Source organism: Danio rerio, chromosome 20 (genome assembly GCF_049306965.1).
Source record: "Danio rerio strain Tuebingen ecotype United States chromosome 20, GRCz12tu, whole genome shotgun sequence".
NCBI classification, from domain to species: Eukaryota; Metazoa; Chordata; class Actinopteri; order Cypriniformes; family Danionidae; genus Danio; species Danio rerio.
Window position 1 is genome coordinate 55235699 of NC_133195.1, and position 20972 is coordinate 55256670.

The 20972-nt window shown below is 37.4% G+C and overlaps 1 long non-coding RNA gene across 5 annotated transcripts in view; it reads left to right on the top strand.

Annotated features, from left to right (window-relative positions):
* Positions 1-20972, top strand: part of LOC141379469 (uncharacterized) — a 126003-nt gene that overhangs the window by 61757 nt on the left and 43274 nt on the right. For 4 of the 5 annotated variants that reach the window (XR_012396213.1, XR_012396212.1, XR_012396215.1 and 1 more), the window contains one exon: positions 16393-16583. This is a non-coding gene — a long non-coding RNA (uncharacterized lncRNA). Of the gene's footprint in view, positions 1-2087; positions 2142-16392; positions 16584-20972 lie in introns of all 5 variants that reach the window. The other variant, XR_012396216.1, reaches the window with a different exon arrangement.

Genomic DNA, 20972 nt, shown 5'->3' on the forward strand with positions numbered 1-20972 from the left:
AATTTAGGGAGACAGTTTTGCGCATCTGTTTTTAATGCATGTTTTCAACATTTAAGCGCATATTGGCATTTCCATAAGCATTTTTAATTCAATATTTCAAAATGTGCATAAAATAAGCAGATCGAAACATAGCTAATTGTTGCATTGCACTCAGAAAAAGATTTTTGCTGCTTGTTCAAACTAGTTATTTAAAATGAGTTGAATCAACACAATTCTTCAGTTTTTTGTGGGATTAAATTGTTTTATGTTCAATCCACTTAAGTTTAAAATTTGAGTCAAGTGAACTCATTTTATTTAACTTGATTTTACAGAGCAGTAAATGTGTTTCCATTGTAGTTGATGCACAATTTTCTTAACAGATAAAAGTTGAACAAACTCAGTTTTCCACAAGCATTTTTATGCATATACTCATCATTTATGCGCATATTGGCATTTACATTAAGCATTTTTAATTCAATATTTCAAAATGTGCATAAAAATAAGCAGATCGAAACACAGCTAATTGTTGCTTTGCACTCAGAAAAAGATTTTTGCTGCTTGTTCAAACTACTTATTTAAAATGAGTTGAATCAACACAATTCTTGAGTTTTTTTGTGGGACTAAATTGTTTTATGTTCAATCCACTTAAGTTTAAAAACGTAAGTCCGATAAAGTCATTTCACCCAATTAAATGAACTGCTGGATTTTACAGTGCAGTCAGTGTGTTTCCATTGTAGTTAATTTCTCATCGGATAAAAAGTCGACCGTACTCAGTTTTGCATGTGTTGTTTTAGATGCATATTTCATGGCATTTTCATTAAGCTTTGTTTACATTTAATAATCCAAAATGCGCATTAAACTAAGCAGATAGAAACATAGCTGCATTGGTGTTCTCGGCTAAACTGCATTTATTATTGGGTGTTGTCAGTGCTGCTGACTGTTTATATATCAGCACTCATGGGAATTAAACCTACGGCCTATCAGTTACCATCTCGGGTCATCTCAGTTAACCATTAGGCCACCTGTTGGAGAACATATGGGCCACATCAGTCCCTGACAGATCATGTTAACCGTCTCCACAACCTGTGCCGTAAAACAATTATTATTTACACCTTCCTTAAATAAAACACACAATCCCCATTGCCTATTATAGAAGAGCTGCTCAATGACTCCAGTAAACAGAAACACTCTGTGTGTCATTGAGTTTATAGGAGAGCGAGCGTAAATTTCAGCTCGCGTCTGGATTAGCGTTTGCATTCTCGGCTGGCAGAAAAACGAGTGTTATTGTAAAGCGCAGACTCATCGCATGTCAAGATGCTGTGTAGGACGTGAACCGTCTGTGGTGCTTTGCGAACGGAGAAACAAATTGAGACGTTGAATTTTAGGGGATTTGCATTGTTGCTGCATAAAAAGCTTAATCTTTCCTCCAACAAATTTGTAAACCTTTACTGAAAAAAAAATATTCAGAGATGATTCCTTGGATTTACTTAATTTTTTTTAATGTTAACTATTTATTTGGGCTGAATTTAAACAAACAAATTTAGTTGATTTTATTAAGCTTAATTTGTTTGTTTAAATTCAACACAAATAAATTGTTTGCAACAGTTTTGCAGACATCATTTTTTCAGTGTTGACAAGTAACTTTATTGAGCGTGTGTAATAGTTTGGAAGCCTATATATTGTCTGGGTTGGTGTTGTATATTACGCTACAAACATCTTTTAATAAACTGCGGCACATTTTCTGTTATTTTACAGACTTATGTATTATTTCTCATACGTTATATTATTTCAAACAACTAAAATGTCAATAAAAGTCACTTTGTTAAACTGTAGAGTTGAATTTACAACATCAAAAGTCGACAGAGCAGAGATCAACATCCTATAATACAATTCACAACCCTCAGCTATATCGAAGATGGAAAAAGTGTGATTTGTTCAAACTGCTGGGACCAGGAATTAAACATTTTGATTACCATCCTTAAACCATCCTTTTACCTCAATCCTATTAAACCACAACTGCCCCGTTGTATAATGTGTTTACAGTGAATATAGCCTGAGATGCTGACATGACTTTAATAATGTGCACTCATATAATGTCTCTACTGTAGGTGCTCTGAGAGTGTCATACAGCGATCCCTCTGCTGGAAAAGAGGAGAATTACAGTGAGTATAAGAGACTGGAATTATCAGAACAATCATTTAAGATTGTTTTAAGGTCTCAAACTCAATTTACCTGGAGGTTTTAATAATTATTATTAATTATTAATTATCTAATTTATTTATTTTTTCATCTTATTTTGTGCTTAAAAATAAAAATAAAGAGATTTGAGAAGATTGGAATTTTTTAACACAAAATAAAATGAAAAAAACAAACATAAAAAAATGTGTAAGAAAATTAATCAGTGATAAACAGTAATAATAATTATAATTAGATTTACTGTTATCTGCCGTGCTGTTGTTAGTACAGGAAAAAGCAACAGTGTGTTGTTGTAATTTGTTCTGACAACTTTTACATCATACAGAAATATATACAGAAATGTTCATTGTGTCAGACGATGCAAATACAATGCAGGTAAAGCGATGCAAATTACCCAGGAATAACGGTGCGACTCTATAATTGGCCCGGGTTACCGGGGACTCTTATTACCGATGGACAGTTGTCGATGTGTGGCTGCATGCGATTACATTAGGCTGCACCGAGTTCCTTAGCTGTGACACATCACTTTAATTTCTTTTTGCTCACTGCACGCGAAACAATAACCACCAAACAATGAGAGTGATTGTAAATGCAAGAAAGATGATTGGTTGAAAATATTGTTCAGGACTTATAGGTAAAGTGAATTTTGCTTGGACTAGCACCTGACTACCGTCATGCGTACGCGAACACAGTCCACACAGCATTCACTGCACTCATTCTCTCTCTCTCTCTCTCTCTCTCACTCACTCACACACACACACACACACATCACGAATGTTATACATATTATATATACACACAAATCACGAATATGTGACATATCCCAGAACATGATCTGGCTCAAATTAAGCACTGATTTATATACATTTATAATGTCCCGCTGGGCAGCAGATTCACAAAAATGTAGACAGCGCCCTCATCTGTAACGTGAGGCAAAATGTACTCCTGGTCAATGTTTTTCAACTCTGTTACTGTCAGCACACCAACAGTCCAATGCATTTCAGATTTGTCAATGTAGACAGTGCCCTCTTGTGGCTATTTTGTCTGAAACGTGCAACAAAATGTAGCCTAAGTAATGCATGTCAAATTCACAAAAATGTTGACAGCGGATATTCATCTGAAACGTGCAACAAAGCACACCCCAAGTGATGTATTTTGGATTTGTAAAATTGTAGACAGCACCCTCTTTTGCATTTTTCATCTGAAATGTACAACAAAACAAACCCTAAGTAACGCATATCAAATTCACATAAATGTAGACATCGCTCTCTAGTGGATTTTTCATCTGAAGCGTTTAACACAATGTACCTCAAGTCGCGTATTTAAAATTTGCAAAAATGTAGACAGCGCCCTCTAGTGCATCTGTCATCTGAAACATACAACAAAACAAACCCTAAGTAACGTATTTCAGATTCTAAAAAATGTATACAGCGCCCTCTAGTGGATTTGTCATCTGAAACGTACAACAAAACAAACCCTAAGTAGTGTATTTCAGATTCGAAAAAATGTATACCGCACCCTCTAGTGGATTTGTCATCTGAAGCGTATAACACAATGTTCCTCAAGTAACGTATTTCAGATTCGAAAAATGTAGACAGCGCCCTCTAGTGGATTTGTTTTCTAAAACGTACAACAAAACAAACCTTAAGTAACGTATTTCAGATTCGAAAAAATGTATACCGCACCCTCTAGTGGATGTGTCATCTGAAACGTATAACACAATGTACCTCAAGTAGCGTATTTCAAATTTGCAAAAATGTAGACAGCGCCCTCTAGTGGATTTGTCATCTGAAACGTACAACTAAACAAACCCTAAGTAACATATTACATATTTGAAAAAAAAATGTATGCAGCGCCCTCTAGTGGATTTGTCATCTGAAACATACAATAAAAAACCCAAGTAACATATTTCATATTCGAAAAAATGTATACATCGCCCTCTAGTGGATTTGTCAAAACAAACATCAAGTGTTCATTTCAGATGCACAAAAATGTGGAGAACGCCCTCTAGTGGGTTTTTATCTGAAATGTACAACAAAACATACTCAAAGAAATGCACTTCAGATTTGTAAAAATGTACACAGCGCCCCCTAGTTGATTTTTCATCTGAAATGTACAACATGATGTACCTCAAGTAGCGTATTTAAAATTTGCAAAAATGTAGACAGCACCCTCTAGTGGATCTGTCATCAGAAACATACAGCAAAACAAAAACCCTAAGTAACGTATTTCAGATTTAAAAAAAATGTAGACAGCACCCTCTAGTGGATTTGTCATCTGAAATGTACAACAAAACAAACCCTAAGTTACGTATTTCAGATTCGAAAAATTTAGACCGCACCCTCTAGTGGATGTGTCATCTGAAGCGTATAACACAATGTACCTCAAGTAGCGTATTTCAAATTTGCAAAAATGTAGACAGCGCCCTCTAGTGGATTTGTCATCTGAAACGTACAACAAAACAAACCCTAAGTAACATATTACATATTCGAAAAAAATGTATACAGCGCCCTCTAGTGGATTTGTCAAAACAAACCCCAAGTGTTTATTTCAGATGCACAAAAATGTGGAGAATGCCCTCTAGTGGGTTTTTATCTGAAATGTACAACAAAACATACTCAAAAAAATGCATTTCAGATTTGTAAAAATGTACACAGCGCCCTCTAGTTGATTTTTCATCTGAAACGTACAACAAAATGTACGTAAAGCAATGTATTTTACGTTTGGCAAAAATGTAGGCTGAAGCATGCTTTTTAAATGACCTTGTGTTGCTATTATCACCTACCACAATGATTTCTCTTACAATATATTGCACAACAAATATTATTTATCCTCACAGGCCTACACACGAACCACTGCTGCAAATAATTGTGTACTGATTCTGTCCTGTCTGTTTTATATTTTCATTAGCCGATTTGATCGTTTTGGCCCAAATGAGCACCAGAACGAGCCGAGGTAAAATGATCTGCGCTGATGTTAATACCCTTAATGTAAACTAGAAGTGCTGATATATGATCTGACGTTAATGCAAACCACTGTTAAATCTCTCAGTGTGAAAAAGCAGATATCGTGGCGTACAGCTTTCTGAAGGCCGTGAACATTTATTTCATTATTTAGTGCCTCTTACAATAACACTCTGATAGATTTAGCAGGCCCTCATCTCAAATGAATAATTTTCTCCAATTTACTGCTGCATATCAAATCTGTGCAATGAGTTTTACGTGACTGTGACTTCTTTTTTTTTGTCGCGCTCTGCTAAAAGTGATGATTCAGTTTCCACTTTTTTTTTCTTTTTTTTTTTCCACAGCAGCTGGATTTTGATTCATCGATGGCAGCACAGGGAGTTTCTGAACTAACCCAAAAAAAGAGCATTTTACCATTAACATTTCACATTTGACAAATCAGATCCTGGAGGAACTCGGGTGTTAAAGCAAGATTATTGTGCAGTGCTCATTTTTGCAGCTGTATTTTGAGTTTTGGCTTGTAACAACAATAGTACAGTACATATAATAATGCGTTTTTAGAATACTGTTTGCATATGAACATGTTTTTACAGACTAATATTAACCACAATCGTTCTTTGCAATGGAAAATGCAGAGTTTTTAATCCTGGCTGGGACAGTTGGTATTTCTGTGTGGAGTTTGCATGTTCTCTCCGGGTTTCCTCCAGGTGCTCCGGTTTCCCACACAGTCCAAACACATGCACTATAGGGGAATTGAGTAAACTATATTGGCCGTGGTGTATGAGTGTATGAATGAGTGTGGGTGTTTCTCAGTACTGGGTTGCAGCTGTAAGGGTGTCCTCTGCGTAAAACATACAGTATGCTGGATACGTTGGCGGTTCATTCCACTGTGGCGCCCCTTGATGAATAAAAGAAGTTAGCCGAAGGAAAATGAATGAATGAATGAATTAAATGGTCATTCTTACCCATGTTGAGTATTAAAAAAAAGCCATCATTCTGAAATCTCTCTTTATATTCAGGTTGTTTGATTTAGAGATTGTGAGTAAATATGAGATTATAATTTCTGTTCTATTTCTTAATGTATGTATGGGATATTTGAATTATTTTTAAATACAAGTGTATGTTGTTAAATAATTTATATAATAATAATGCTTATTTTTATTATAATTATAACATTTTAATATAATTAACAATGCATGAAGAGAGAGTATATAATATGTGTGTGATGTATAACGTAATAATTTAAAAGTGTATCACATTTAAAGTATATAAAATTATAATATCATTGACACAATGGCATAAAAGTTATTTTATATATATATATATATATATATATATATATATATATATATATATATATATATATATATATATATATATATATATATATATATATATATATATATATATTATACACATTTATTCGTATTTGTTATACACACATTAAATATTTTTTGGAAAATATTATAATACACAAAATGATATGCTTTCCCTTTCTATGATGTTGCAATAATAATTTATAGGTGGGGCATTGATGTTTTCTTTTTTAAATCTAGATGAATCTCACTGTAATCTTGGAATTAATCTAGATTAAAATGGCTCATTTGAATTCTGTCAAAGGCATTCAGAATATGTGTGCTACCCAAATAATCACTAAAAGTAGGTCTTTGAGAACGGGTTTCTCAAGCCAGGTGGCGCATTAGACCAGGGGCTCATCTCCTGTTTCTAAAATGCATCACAAACTGCTTGAGAAACTGTTCTACTGTGATCATTGGTGATGAAAATAAATGATGTACAATAAGATAGATAAAGATGAAAAGCACTTCTTAGATGAAAGCACTTCATGTAATGACCTTAATTATATTATTGTCTTCTAAGGCAAATAACTAGACTACAGATGTCCACGTAAGCACTTTTTTGTCATACGACTCACCGGTCAGGTATACATCCGCACTAAAATATCAAGGTAAAAGTCATCATAGAATAGGCCCAGCTCCAAACCCAACTTTGAGAATAGATTAACAGCGATATTTTTTTAATCGCGTGATGAGTCCAAAAACATCCCAGCAGATAGTTTTTTTTTTCTTCAGTTTTCGTTTTCACGAATCCACCAGAGGCCACTGTGTGCGCTTATTCAGATCTCAAACTTCTCTCACGAGTGCCATACGTGCCTGCTGTTCTTGCGTAAATCCACCAGAGGCCGCTGTCGACTTACTGTTCTGGGGTGCATTTCAGAAACCATCGTTAGCCAACTAAGGTCGCAAGTTGGGTCGTTACAAACATAGGTTGTTGATTTGGCATTTCCCAAATCTATTACTCCAACGAACATTCGCAAACTTCGTCAAAAACTTGTACACTTGTAACTACACCTCTAGAGATGCAGTTAGGAGCATAGTTTCAGGTTGTGTTCTATTCCCTGTTTTTCCTCCTTTGCCCTATTCATTTCAACCATTCCACATTCAAACTCGGATTGTTTAAAAAAGCATTAAAAGTCATCTTTCTTAGGTATAATTTTCTTTCAAAGTATTTTACTGCTCCGTTTTAGCGATCTTCATATCGACAATTGCATTCCCTTTGAAAACATTGATGTCATTTTTAACACAGCCGTGGCTCATGACGAAAGCTAGAGGAGACCTAAAAAAACAATACAAAACAATATCCTACTTAATAATAATAATTAATTCACCTCCACCTATGATGACGATGCCATCATCCATCGCAACATTAGATCGTACGATGCCAAATTGGATATCGCCCAACTCTATTCTGAAGTTGAATTATTATGTTTGAGACATTTGCCTGCAATCTGTCTTTGACAACATTATTAGACAATTTTTTTCACTGATAAAATCAGACATGTCATTATCAGATTCCCTCCTGCATTAGATTCAGCATTATATAGGCTAGAGTAGTTATACTGACACTGTGAACATTTCAAGAGTTCACACTTAGCTGATGATTGATTATAAAGCTTGTTTGGCATGCTGTCCCGGGAGAGAGCCCTGAGCTCACAAGATCCTCCAGCCCGGGGCTCCCACCCGCTTCCCACCCTGAGCTGAGGTAGATCTGGAGAACTCCCCTGCTGTAGTAGCTAATGAATAGATAGTGATTGCTCTAAAGAGATGACTACTTAAGGCTGATTTATACTTCTGCGTCAAACACCGGCGTATGCTACGGCGCTGACGCATAGCCCTTCGCCGTGGCTGTCTGCGTCGCTGACGTGCACCTCTCAAAAAATGTAACTACACGTCACAACGACGCGTAGCTTAAGCTCTGTGATTGGTCAGCCTGATCTCACAAGAAAACGTAAGTATTTTACGTTTTGCCAGTTTAGTGGCTAATTCGTACGAATTCGTACGAGTTCAGTCGTACGAAATGGTACGATTTTACAAAGGAGGCGTGGCACCTGACCCCACCCCTAACCCCAACCGTCATTGGGGGATAAGCAAATCATACTAAATTGTACGAATTAGATCGTACGAATTCATACGAATTAGCCACTAAATGAAAAAGTTACGAATTGCCGTGAGATTGTGTTGGATTGGTCGGCTTGGTAGCGCTGACGAGTCTGGGCGGGACCGAGAGCCGCGTGAATGGTGCGTGCCCGATGGAGCGATTGTTTACAAGTGTGGAGTCCCGTGAAGGAGCTCTGGATGGAAAGTTTTGTTTTGTGTTTACCTCATAGTTAAAGTTGTTGTACGTCCGCCGGTTCCCGCCTCAAAATGAGCGAGTTTGAGCCACTTGTACATCCAGGAAGTGTTTAGGAAAAGCAACACAGCAGCGAAGAAACTCGACACAGAGGAACATTTACACCTCACTGCCAACTAGCGTTTCGGAAGTGTTAATGCAGACCGACAGAGACAGCGCGCAGAAGTATAAATGCACAGCTACGTGCGTTGCAGGCGCCGTGAGTTAGGCCGGTCACTTGACGCAGAAGTATAAACCAGGCTTTACTAGGAGCATGTCTATATGGTGCCGATTTGGATTAGTCAATTAACTTAAGTTGCATGTTTTTGGACGGTGGGAGGAAACCCACGTGAGCACTTGTAGAACGTGTAAACTCCGCACAAAAATGTCAGCTAGCTTGGTAAGTATTAGAACCAGTGGGATTCTTGCTGTGAGGCAACAGTGCTTACCACTGGGCCACCGTGCACCACCCATCTAGGAAAGGTGGAGTAGGGGTGGACTGGGAGATTCTTCAAAATGTAGATGGCTGTGATATGGAACTGAGGGTATTTATTTATTTATTTATTATTTCAATATAAAATTTTATTATAAAATTATACAAATACAAGAAAACGAAAAACAAAACAAAAACAACAACAATATAGTCATGTACTGGTATGTGCGTGAGTGTGTGCGTGTGAGTGTGTGTATGCATGTAAAGGTAACTTGGTGGACAGGTCAGAGTACATACATTAGGAACAATAACAGTCAATAAATGAAGCAAGTGTCACAGATATAGATAAAACATATAGAAAGAAACCAGTCAGAGGTAGGGAGTAACAACAATGCTTATTAATGTATGATAGTAAATATGAGAGTAAAAAGAGAGAAAGGACAACAGTAATAACTGACAACAATAATAATAAATCACAAGTGCTACACCAACTACTACTACAAAAAGTTACTTATATTACAACTACTACTGCTTCTACTACAGCCACAACCACGACTACTACTACTGTGTCTACTAATACTGATACTACTACAACGACTACCACTACTGATACTACTATAGCGTTTGCTACAACTAATACAACAACGTCTACTACTACTACTACTACTACTGCTTCTACCACCACCACAATCTGAGGGTATTTAAAGTGGCTAAGGAATCGTCTGATTGGTGAATCATAAATTGGATAGAAAAAAGCCAATAACTCTTGATTCTCATGTACTAAATACAGACATTTTAGAACTAATTTGTTGACATTTCTCACATCATTGCTTCAGTTTAATGCTCTCAACGTGATCATAAAAACATAGCGATTATCCGTGATTGACATGCAATGACAAGAAACTACAGACGTCACACTGTAATCAAGCGAACAGTTATTTCTGTGTTCCCCGTCATTTCTTCTCCAGTATAAAAGCCTCTTTGAGCAGCTGGCAGGAATTTAACTGAGCGTGGTTTCTCTTTTAAAGCCATAGTGAAATATGGCGTTCATGTGACTCTCAAATTGCTACCTTGAGGATGTTTCCCGCTTTGACTTATACTGCTGTGATTAAGTTCAAGTGGAGCCAATCGCCTTGTGTGGCATCGCTACCATATGGTGTTAATGGGGCTTATTTACTTATGAAAGTGACTGCTGGGTGCCAGGCTATATGTTTCTCCATTAAATTGTCATGAGCTATTAATCACAAACACATTCGAGCGCTGGCGTTTGAGTCTTAGGCCTGAAATATGCACGTCTAGCTGCTTGAATAATAACATATTCGGTGGAATGGTGCAGATTTGAGGAAACCTGAGGACTGAGGTTTGTTACCGCCACTATATTCAATTCCTCGCTCATGGATTAAGTTATGATTAAATAAGATGTCTAGGGGAAAAAGACGCAACGTTCATGCTGAGTAAAGTGGATGGATAGAAGTGAACAAGGAGATAATAAGCTAGTTTAATTCATTTGTTCTTAATGGAAATCTGCAGCTATTATATACAGTTGAGGTCAGAATTATAAGCCCCCTGTATATATTTTCCCCACCAATTTCTGTTTAATGGAGAGCAGATTTTTTTTTCAACACGTTTTCTAAACATAATAGTTTTAATAACTCATTTCTAAAAACTGATTATTATTATTATTTTTTATCTTTGCCATGATGACAGTACATAATATTTAACTAGATATTCGTCAAGACGCTAGTATTCAGCATAAAGTGACATTTAAAGGCTTCACTAGGTTAATTAGGGTAAGGTAATTAAGCAAGTCATTGTATAACAGTGGATTGTTCTGGAGAAAATCCGAAACTAATATTCCTTAAGGGGGCGAATAATATTGACCTTAAAATGAGTTTAAAACAGTTAAGAACTGCTTTTGTTATAGCTAAAATAAAACAAATAAAACTTTCTCCAGAAGAAAAAATATCATAGGAAATACTGTGAAAAATTCCAGAATCTGTTCAACATCATTTGGGAAATGTTTGGAAAATAAAAAAAATTTAATGTTCAACTCTAAAGAGATACTACATTTTAACTAGGCAGATGGAGTGTGTGCTGTGTGTTGATGCTAAGGACATCACACACCCTCCATTTCATTTAATATGTTGTGTTTTTATTCGACTCCACCAGGCTTTCTCTTTCTCATGCACCCGCTCCCTTTCAAATTACACCCGAGTTACCGACCGATCCCGTGCTTTATTCAGAAATTTATTCCCGCACCGCAAGAAATCTGGTAGCAGTGGGAATGCAGACCTCTAGTTCGTAATTACTAAGCTCCCTTCTTGTTCGGTCGAAACTGGAAATACTGCCAAACTGCAGGTCACTTGGTGCGCGACTCGCCACCTCACCTCTCCCTCTCTCTCTCCTCCACACTGTCCCGTGATGACAATCACACATACGTATTTGTAAACATTAAATAAAGGATATTTAATATTTAATACTTGTCTCCTATATAAGTGCATTGTTTTTTATGATGGTATAACGGTATTGAAATTGACACCGTTGCTATTTTTAGATTCCGCTGTATACCATATTACCGTATTACCGACCCAATGCCTAGACTCCAAAGAGCAGCATTATAACAGATGCATAAAATGTATTTCTACTGTGATAAAACAGCGCTGCTTCTTCTCTAAAAAAACAAGAAGTGCTGTACTGTGGCATAATAAAAGCTCTGCTGCTTTCAGTTCGTCTCTCATCAAATCTCAAATTGACTGTTTGTTTGTTGTTTTTTTGTTTTTTTGGACGTCCAAAAAAGAAAAAAAAAAAGAAAAAAGGAAATTACTCAAATTAAAAAAAGAGAAAAAATACAGTGCATTTAATTGTGAAAATAAATGTCAAATTTTACACGCAACTCTTAACAGAATTTAAAAATAATGGTGCAGAATGTAAGTTTGACACCCAGTGGTTGAACTAGGTATTGCACACCTGGCTCAAAACAGACGTGAGTGCAGGTTGCCAGATTGAACACACAGCAGTGTACCTTACTGTTGAGCCTAAAAGCTGATTTAATTTGGGATCTAATTAAAAGCAACGGCACGCGATAGAAGGAATATTTACCATGCTAAAAGGAGTTTTTGTTTTAACCAACACCTGAAATTTATATTTTATGCTTCTATTTCTCACAGCTGAACAACAGAAAACTGACAATGATCAGCTCATGTACAGCACATGTGCATCAGTGTTAAATGCTGATAATATGAGTTTGAATGCCATTCGACATGACATTTATTGCCATGCTGAAAGCAGCAGCAGATAGTTAATAAACCGTCTGAAATTGAGCTTTAGAGCCAAGACTCAGTGCAAACCAACACATATCAGCGATTCAGCATCTACATTTAATCCTGTTAAAGAGCTTTAATATGTATTCATTATATAAACATTACCATTTGGCTGGAGTGCAGTGAGTGCACTATTCTGTGCTTCTGATTGGCTGTATTTACATTTCTGTCCTGTTTTGTTTGGTGCAATCAGCCAAATTGCTCATCACTGCAAATCTAGTCACGTAGCGTGTTGTTAGGACTCTGGGTTACAATGTCACCTGCTCAACTAATGTTTACATTTCTAATATTTATATAATTAGCTAATTAATAACCACCTCTTGTGGAACTCTGAATCTGTGTCTCTTTTTGGAGTCTGCTACTGTCCACCAGAGGTCGCATTTCAGTCACGGATGAATGCTTTAGCTGTTTTCCACCAAGGCAACCCTGGTGCTGAAATATAATTGGCTAAACTGGCAGTGGGCGGGTTTAATGACCAAAACAAAGACAGCCGTTCCGGCACGTAATGCACATGTTCAAAGCAGAATATCTGACTTCAGCATTGTTTCTCAGATAAACAAGAATGTTTATTGAGCATGTTTCTGAAATATCTGCAAACATATGATGGTGTTTTTATGCATAAGAAGAGTCAAAAACTGACATACAGCACCATTAAATAAAAAGCATGTCATAGGGCCATAACAGTGCTCGTTCTCTTGCATTCATGTGTTTCTAGTTTTAACATGGATGTGGCTGTTAATGGTTTGTTGGCTTGAAAGAGTATCTGCTGACCTGGATGTGCTGCCGTTGTTAATTGCTCACCCTGAGTGTGCTGGTCAACCCGGTTAATGAATTAAGTCATCAAAGAACTGTGTGTGTGTGTGTGTGTGTGTGTGTGTGTTGTGGGGAATTTCCCTCTCAGCGTGACTGTGGTGGATCAGGGGCGTCTGAAACACGACACCCTGGACTCTGCACACCCCGGCCTTTTATTACAGCTCATTAAAACTGTGAATAACTCACTACTACCACACTGCCATTTGCAGAGAGCAGACCGGCTTGTGTAGTACACATACACACACACACACACACACATGTACTTACATAAACACACATATGCACATAAACAGACACACACAGATAAAGACATACAGGCGCACATACAGACTCTCACGCGTAGACAGATACAGACAAAGAGACACATTCACACCGACGCACAAATACAGACATGCAGATAAAGACATACAACCGGGATCCACGACAAGACTTTTGTCAGGTAGTGTAAGAGCAACAAATAATAACTTGACTTCTAGTTGATCTTTTGGAAAAGTGTCAGAAGGTGGATTTCTCTGATGAATCATCTGTTGAGCTGCATCCCAATCATCACCAATACTGCAGAAGACCTACTGGAACCCACATGGAGGCAAGAGTCTGACAGAAATTAGTCAAGTTTGGTGAAGGAGACATCATGGTTTGGGGTTGCATTCAGTATGGGGGCGTGCGAGAGATCTGCAGAGTGGATGATCAACATCAACAGCCTGAGGGATCAAGACATTTGTGCTGCCCGTTACATTACAAACCACAGGAGAGGGACAATTCTCCAGCAGGATAGCGCTCCTGCTCATACTTCAGCCTCCACATCAAAGCTCCTGAAAGCAGAGAAGGTCAAGCTGCTCTAGAATTGGCCAGCCCAGTCACCAGACATGAACATTATTGAGCATGATGGAGGAGGAGGCGTTGAAGATGAACACAAAGACTCTTGATGAACTCTGGGAGTCCTGCTGAACGCTTTCTTCTTCATTCCAGATGACTTTATTAATCAGTGATTTGAGTCATGTCAGAGATGTATGGATGCAGTCCTCCAAGCTCATGATGGAGTCAGACACAATATTCATTCTGTCTTCACTGCAGCAGGACTTTATATTCTATACTGGACATTATTTCTGTTCAGTGATGAGACTTTAGTCTAAGCAGAGTCTGACTGCACTCTCCTAATGAAATCATTAATAATCAAGGCATGATCAGATTTTATTGTGCTCAAATAAGCAAAATCTAGAGGCCCTTACCTTTTTATATAAGACACTTCTAACACCAAATCATCAACTAGAAGTCAAGTTATTATTTTCTGTTTCTTAAACTTGAATAGGCAACAAGACTATTGTCAGGTAGTGTACATATGCACATATACAGACAGTCAAATAATGTCATTTTGTCAATAATAATAATTATGAATAATTACAATAATGCATTACATGTCAATAATAAAAATTATTATTAGTAGTAGTGTTTTTCCATATTATGTTAATTACAGTTACGAAAGGCCTGCTTAATCTTAATCAAATGTTCTAGTTTTATTGTGATTTTTTTTTTAAACAAATTATGAATTCCTCCTACTTATTTATGATTTTCACTGCAACATTGAGGAAAGTGTTTCATTCTCAGTGAATACAATTCTCAGTTAATTCTTGCAAATGACGTTTCCTTTTTTTTTTTTATCTATCATGCTCTTTATTTGACTACACTGTAAAAAATGGCCGTGATTTCAACGGTAAAAAACTGTAAAAATGCTACAGTACAAGTCCGTAACCTGGTTAACGATATGTTTCCTTAATATATACGGCGAATAACCGTAAATTGACTTTCCCAGAATTCCCTGCATGGCACATCACTTTTTAATGCATTTGGTTGACATTATTGGATCTTTTTAGTTGTTTCCCCATCAGTTATGTACATTATAGATTTATGTTACATCTAATGTTGATAAACAATGTTTATTTCATGACTTTAATTTTATGCGTGCTACCATACTGGTGTTTAGTAGCTGTGTGAATGACACTGAGCACCTTCTATATGCTGATACTCTTTTCTGCTTGTGGGAAAAGTTGATTGTGATGAGCATTGGCTCATTATGTAACTTCCTCATCACCACCTGCATGTGGGTGTGCTAACGTGTCTAACTGTTTAACAAAAGATGTGTAAATGTAGATCATTCAAAATACAAACATTTTACCTCTATAAATTAATAAAATATGGTAATTTATTGTAAAAATGAAAAAATTACTTTTACGGTATGTATCGTTTTTTTAACAGTAAAGTACTGGCAACCACAGCTGCCGGTTTTTTACCGTAAATTTTACAGAATTATTTTTTACACTGTATGTTATCAATATCATTATCATTTTTGCAAAGCATTTTGAATTTCATTGCATGTTTTCCTATTTAAATAGCCTTGCCTGGATGAATAATACTTTTTAATTCATTTATTCTTTCATTCATTCATTTTCCTTCAGCTTAGGATGTATTTCAGAGATTGCTACAGCAGGATTAACCGTCAACTATTCCAGCATGTGTTTTATATGGCGGATTCCCTTCCAGCCACAACCCAGTTCTGGGAAACACTCAAACAGTTTCATTCTCTCACACACTCATACACTTTGGCCAATTTACGTAGCTTACCCAGTTCCCCTATAGCGCATGTGTTTGGACTGTGGGGGAAAACGGAGCACCCTGAGGAAACCCACCCCAACATGGAGGAGAGCTTGCAAACTCCACACAGAATCAGCAGCTGACCTAGTGGAGACTCGAACCAGTGACTTTCTTGCTGTGCTAACCACTGAGCCACTGTGCGGCCTATAATGTTTTTCTAGTATGTAAAATGTGTGTTCTTCACAGGTTTGTGCTAATGTGTGTGTTATTTCTCTTCTAGAAAGTTCAATCTCTGAGCGTCAGTCGTTTTAACGCTCTGCCTGAAAGGCATCAGGAGGTTTGAGGAGAAACCTTTGCTTGAATATTTGCAGTTTTCTTCACTCTGTAAATCTCTGCTGTCTGTTCGTTTCAGGGCTGAACTGTGATTGTCATTAAGGTGAAGCGTCTCCTGCTTGTCTGCGAGTGCTGTGAACATCATGGAGACTTTGGCCACCGCACACTGTTATTTCCACGCTGGACCCGAAACCTGATGCCTTTTCTTTCTGGAAAAGTGACCCTCATCATTTCTGCTCTCAACGTGTTTTATGAAAACAAGAGCGTTGGGTGCGTGCATAAACTCTTACTCACTTCTGTAGCTTCTAACAGCATGGGGCCAACAATCTACACTGTTAAAAATATTCATAAATTAGCATTTTTTTGTATTTTGTGACTCATTTTTGCTTTTATTTCTGCTTTTAAATTGCATTATGGCATATTGATCTTTCTTCCAGCAACTTTTAACCTGGAAAAGTTCTAAAAAGTGACTTTTTTGAACATTTGTAATAGTTTGCAGTGCTAAATTGTCTGGGTTGGTGTCGTATATTACGCTACAAAAACCTTATAATAATCTGCCAGCACGTTTTCCGCTAATCTACAGACTTATTTCTCCAGATATCATTTCTTATGTTATTTAAAAACGACTAAAATGTCAATAAAAGTCACTTTGTTAAACTGTTGAGTTGAAGTTTCACCTTCAAAAGTCAACAGCGCGGAGATCAACATCCTATAATGGGACTAACAACCGTAAATAAACAGAAAAGGCAAGGCAAGTTTATTTATATAGCACATTTTATACGCCGTGGCGATTTAAAGTGCTTTACATAAGCAGGAATAAAAGACACAAGTGTAAATAAAATAGAAACAAATAATATAAAAACAGATGAAAACAGTGTTTTTCCATACTCCAAAACACCGGTGTATCACATTTTCTCATTTTACTCTGGGACTTCCCCATTCTGGTGATAACTGGCAACCCAACACTGGGAAACACCCATACACTTGCATTCACACTCATACACTAGGGCCAATTTAGCTTATTATAATTCTCCTGTAAAACATGTGTTTGCAGGGCCGGAGTGGGACTCTTTTTCAGCCCTGGGGCCTCATGTATCAACGCTGCGTACGCACAAAAACTTTGCGTACGCCAGGTTTCACGCTCAGAATCGCTCACGTTTGGATTTACTAACAATGAACTGAACGTGGGAATTTGCGCAGGTTCACGGCAGCTTTCTGGCAGGCGTACGCACATTTTTTGTGCGTGTCTGTTTTATTTCCATTGGCGACTCCTAGAGGCAGTTGTGTTAAATTCTTCTCTACAAAGTGTCTGATCCTTGCAATGGCGTCTGTATGAGACGGGTTCATATAGTAGGTATGTAAGATTTCCATACCATACAGTTGACCAGCTAAACATTAAAGCACAATTTGCAGCAGTCGCCTGTTTTCCCAATGTAATCTGAGCTATCTACTGCACACACATTGCTATAAAGACACTATCTGAAGATGAATTTGCATGCGTGAATCAGAAACATTTCCATTCAATAAATGTGCAAATAAAATATGATGCACAAACTTATTGATGATTCCTACTTGTCTTTCTCGTGATAAATAGTAGGCAAAATCTGATATGTAGCGGGGAAAAAAAAGAAGAATGAATTCATCAGACGCTGGATTCGAGCCGAGTTTATGCTCGAACGTGTCAGTACATGATCATATGCTTCTTATGAGGTGCGCCACTGAGACTGCGAAGGGTGCTGCAACATTTTACAGATATAAACCACACTATTTCTTTTTTAAATGCACTCAGTGCGATGTTCAGACCCAACTGTGTTAACCGTATCAGCTAAACTCTCCCACTCTATTTTTTTTCTTTTGTTGTTAATTCCGCCGAACAAACTTGCAAATAACACCGCTTTTCTCCGGTCTACCTCCGAAAGCAGCACCTCCAATTCACATTCTGTTCAAAGTTTCTCTTTTTGCTTGCTTTTGCCATTGCTTTTTCGTTGGGTTTTGACATTAGCATAGTCATTAGCATATTCATACGGGGGAGGAGGCAGGGAGTGGTTTTGTGCTCGTGCATGTTGCGCTCAGTTTCACGTTCATTCAGATGTACAAAAGAATATGCGTGAGATTCGGCGTACGCAGTGTTTCATACATCTGAATTTTTTTCTGCGTACGCACATTTACAGCTTTGTGCGTACGCAATGTTTTAGTAAGATTTCCACGCAATTCTTCGTACATGAGGCCCCTGGAGTTTAAGCCTTAGACCGGCCCCTGCACCTCAGTTCACCACTGACTATATTAAAATAAGTTCATTTCTAATTTAGTTTCTAATTACACAATCACGTCTTTTTTTGTTGTTGAGAAAACAGCTGTTTTAGAACTTCAAATGTTCAACAACCCTTACAGTATTATATGTCTTAACAATAAAATTGAAAAAAAAAAGTTACTCAGACGAGGACCGAACCCGGGTTGGCGGCGTCGTAAACTAATGTGCTAACCACTGTACCACAACAGCTGTATTCAGCATCATTAACCTGCCTCACGAGGCTACGAGAAAATAGATAAAAAGAGCAGAGCTGCAGTAAAATAATGAATAAGAAGGCTGTGGTCAAGTATATTATTTTTAAAAAGTGTGACTGCTGAGAGCGACAGATTCTGGAGCTAGTTACACCAGCCCTCGCAGCCAAAATACGGACCGGCCCACCGGGAATTCTCCCGGTCCTCCCGATTAGCCAATCCGGGCCTGTGTGTTTGGATTGTGAGGGAAACCGGAGCACCCGGAGAAAACCCACGCTAACACGGGGAGAACATGCAAACTCCACACAGAAACGGCAAGTGACCCAGCTGAGGCTAAAACCAGTGACCTTCTTGCTGTGAGGCGATTGTGCTATGCACTGTGAAAAAGATGTAAATATTGAAAAATATATTAATATATTATGGAACCAGATTAGTCTCAAAAGAAATTCACGCAAATGACACGATGTACACATGCGTAGCCAAATTCACGTGCATAAAACCAAATTCACGTGCGTAAAATATTTATTTATATTCACAAAAAAAATTCACGTGCACAAAATAAAAATACATTATCATAAAATTTGTTTCACAAATGCGAAACACCATTTGCAAATGTATAAGAGTGTACAAAAAGTGTTGAATGTTTAAAACTTGCGAGTTCATCCTGAATGAGAATGTGCAAATCCTCTTTCACGTACGACTCCCCCTGGATAGGTGTGTGTGTATTTTTGAGACTTGAGACAGGACTACTCGTACCTTTCAGCCAATCAGATGAGAGCTGTATTCAATGACACCAACTCTGCGCTTCTTTTGCGCAGACTGTTCCTCTCCAGCATGGCGAACGGAGAAAGCAGCAGTCGCACTTTTTTAAAATTTATTTATTTATTTGACCATATCCTCACTCTTTTTATCCATTATTTTGCCGCAGCTCCGCTTTTCTTATTTAAAAAAATAATAATTCAGACAATAAATAAGAAAAGCGGAGCTGCGGCAAAATAATGGATAGAAAGAGTGAGGATTTTTGTAAAAGGATATTTACAAAAAAATGTCAATTTTTAAATATTTTACACTAAGAAAATCCCTGGTGAGCCGCACAAAACTCTCATAACACTTCCGAACATCTTCCGAACTCGCAAGTTTTAAACATTCAACACTTTTTGTACACTCTTATACATTTGCAAATGGTGTTTCGCATTTGTGAAACGTATTTTATGAAAATGTATTTTTATTACATTAAAAGTGCACGTGAATTCTTTTTGTGAATATAAATAAATATTTTACGCACGTGAATTTGGTTTTATGCACGTGAATTTGGCTACGCATGTGTACATCGTGTCATTTGCGTGAATTTCTTTTGAGACTAATCTGGTTCCATAATATATTTAGATATTTTTCAATATTTACATCTTTTTCACAGTGCATAGCACAATCGCCTCACAGCAAGAAGGTCGCTGGATTGAGCCTCAGCTGGGTCACTTGCCGTTTCTGTGTGGAGTTTGCATGTTCTCCCCGTGTTGGCGTGGGTTTTCTCCGGGTGCTCCGGTTTCCCTCACAATCCAAACACATGTTTTACAGGAGAATTATAATAAGCTAAATTGGCCTTAGTGTATGAGTGTGAATGCAAGTGTATGGGTTTTTCCCAGTGTTGGGTTGCCAGTGATCACCAGAATGGGGAAGTCCCAGAGTAAAATGAGAAAATGTGATACACCGGTGTTTTGGAATATGGAAAAACGCTGTTTTCATCTGTTTTTATATTATTTGTTTCTATTTTATTTACACTTGTGTCTTTTATTCCTGCTTATGTAAAGCACTTTGAATCGCCACGGCGTATAAAATGTGCTATATAAATAAACTTGCCTTGCCTTTTCTGTTTATTTACGGTTGTTAATCGCATTATAGGATGTTGATCTTCGTGCTGTTGACTTTTGAAGGTGAACCTCAACTCTACAGTTTAACAAGGTGACTTTTATTGACATTTTAGTCGTTTTTAAATAACATAAGAAATTATTTCTGGAGAAATAAGTCTGTAGATTAGCGGAAAACGTGCTGGCACCCTCCCTATAATCACCCCCTTCACCCAAACAGAGCAGAGTCTGAGAAAATCCAGCGCTTATATTTATTTGTCCGTCATCAGCAGACATGATAAACCATCAGGAT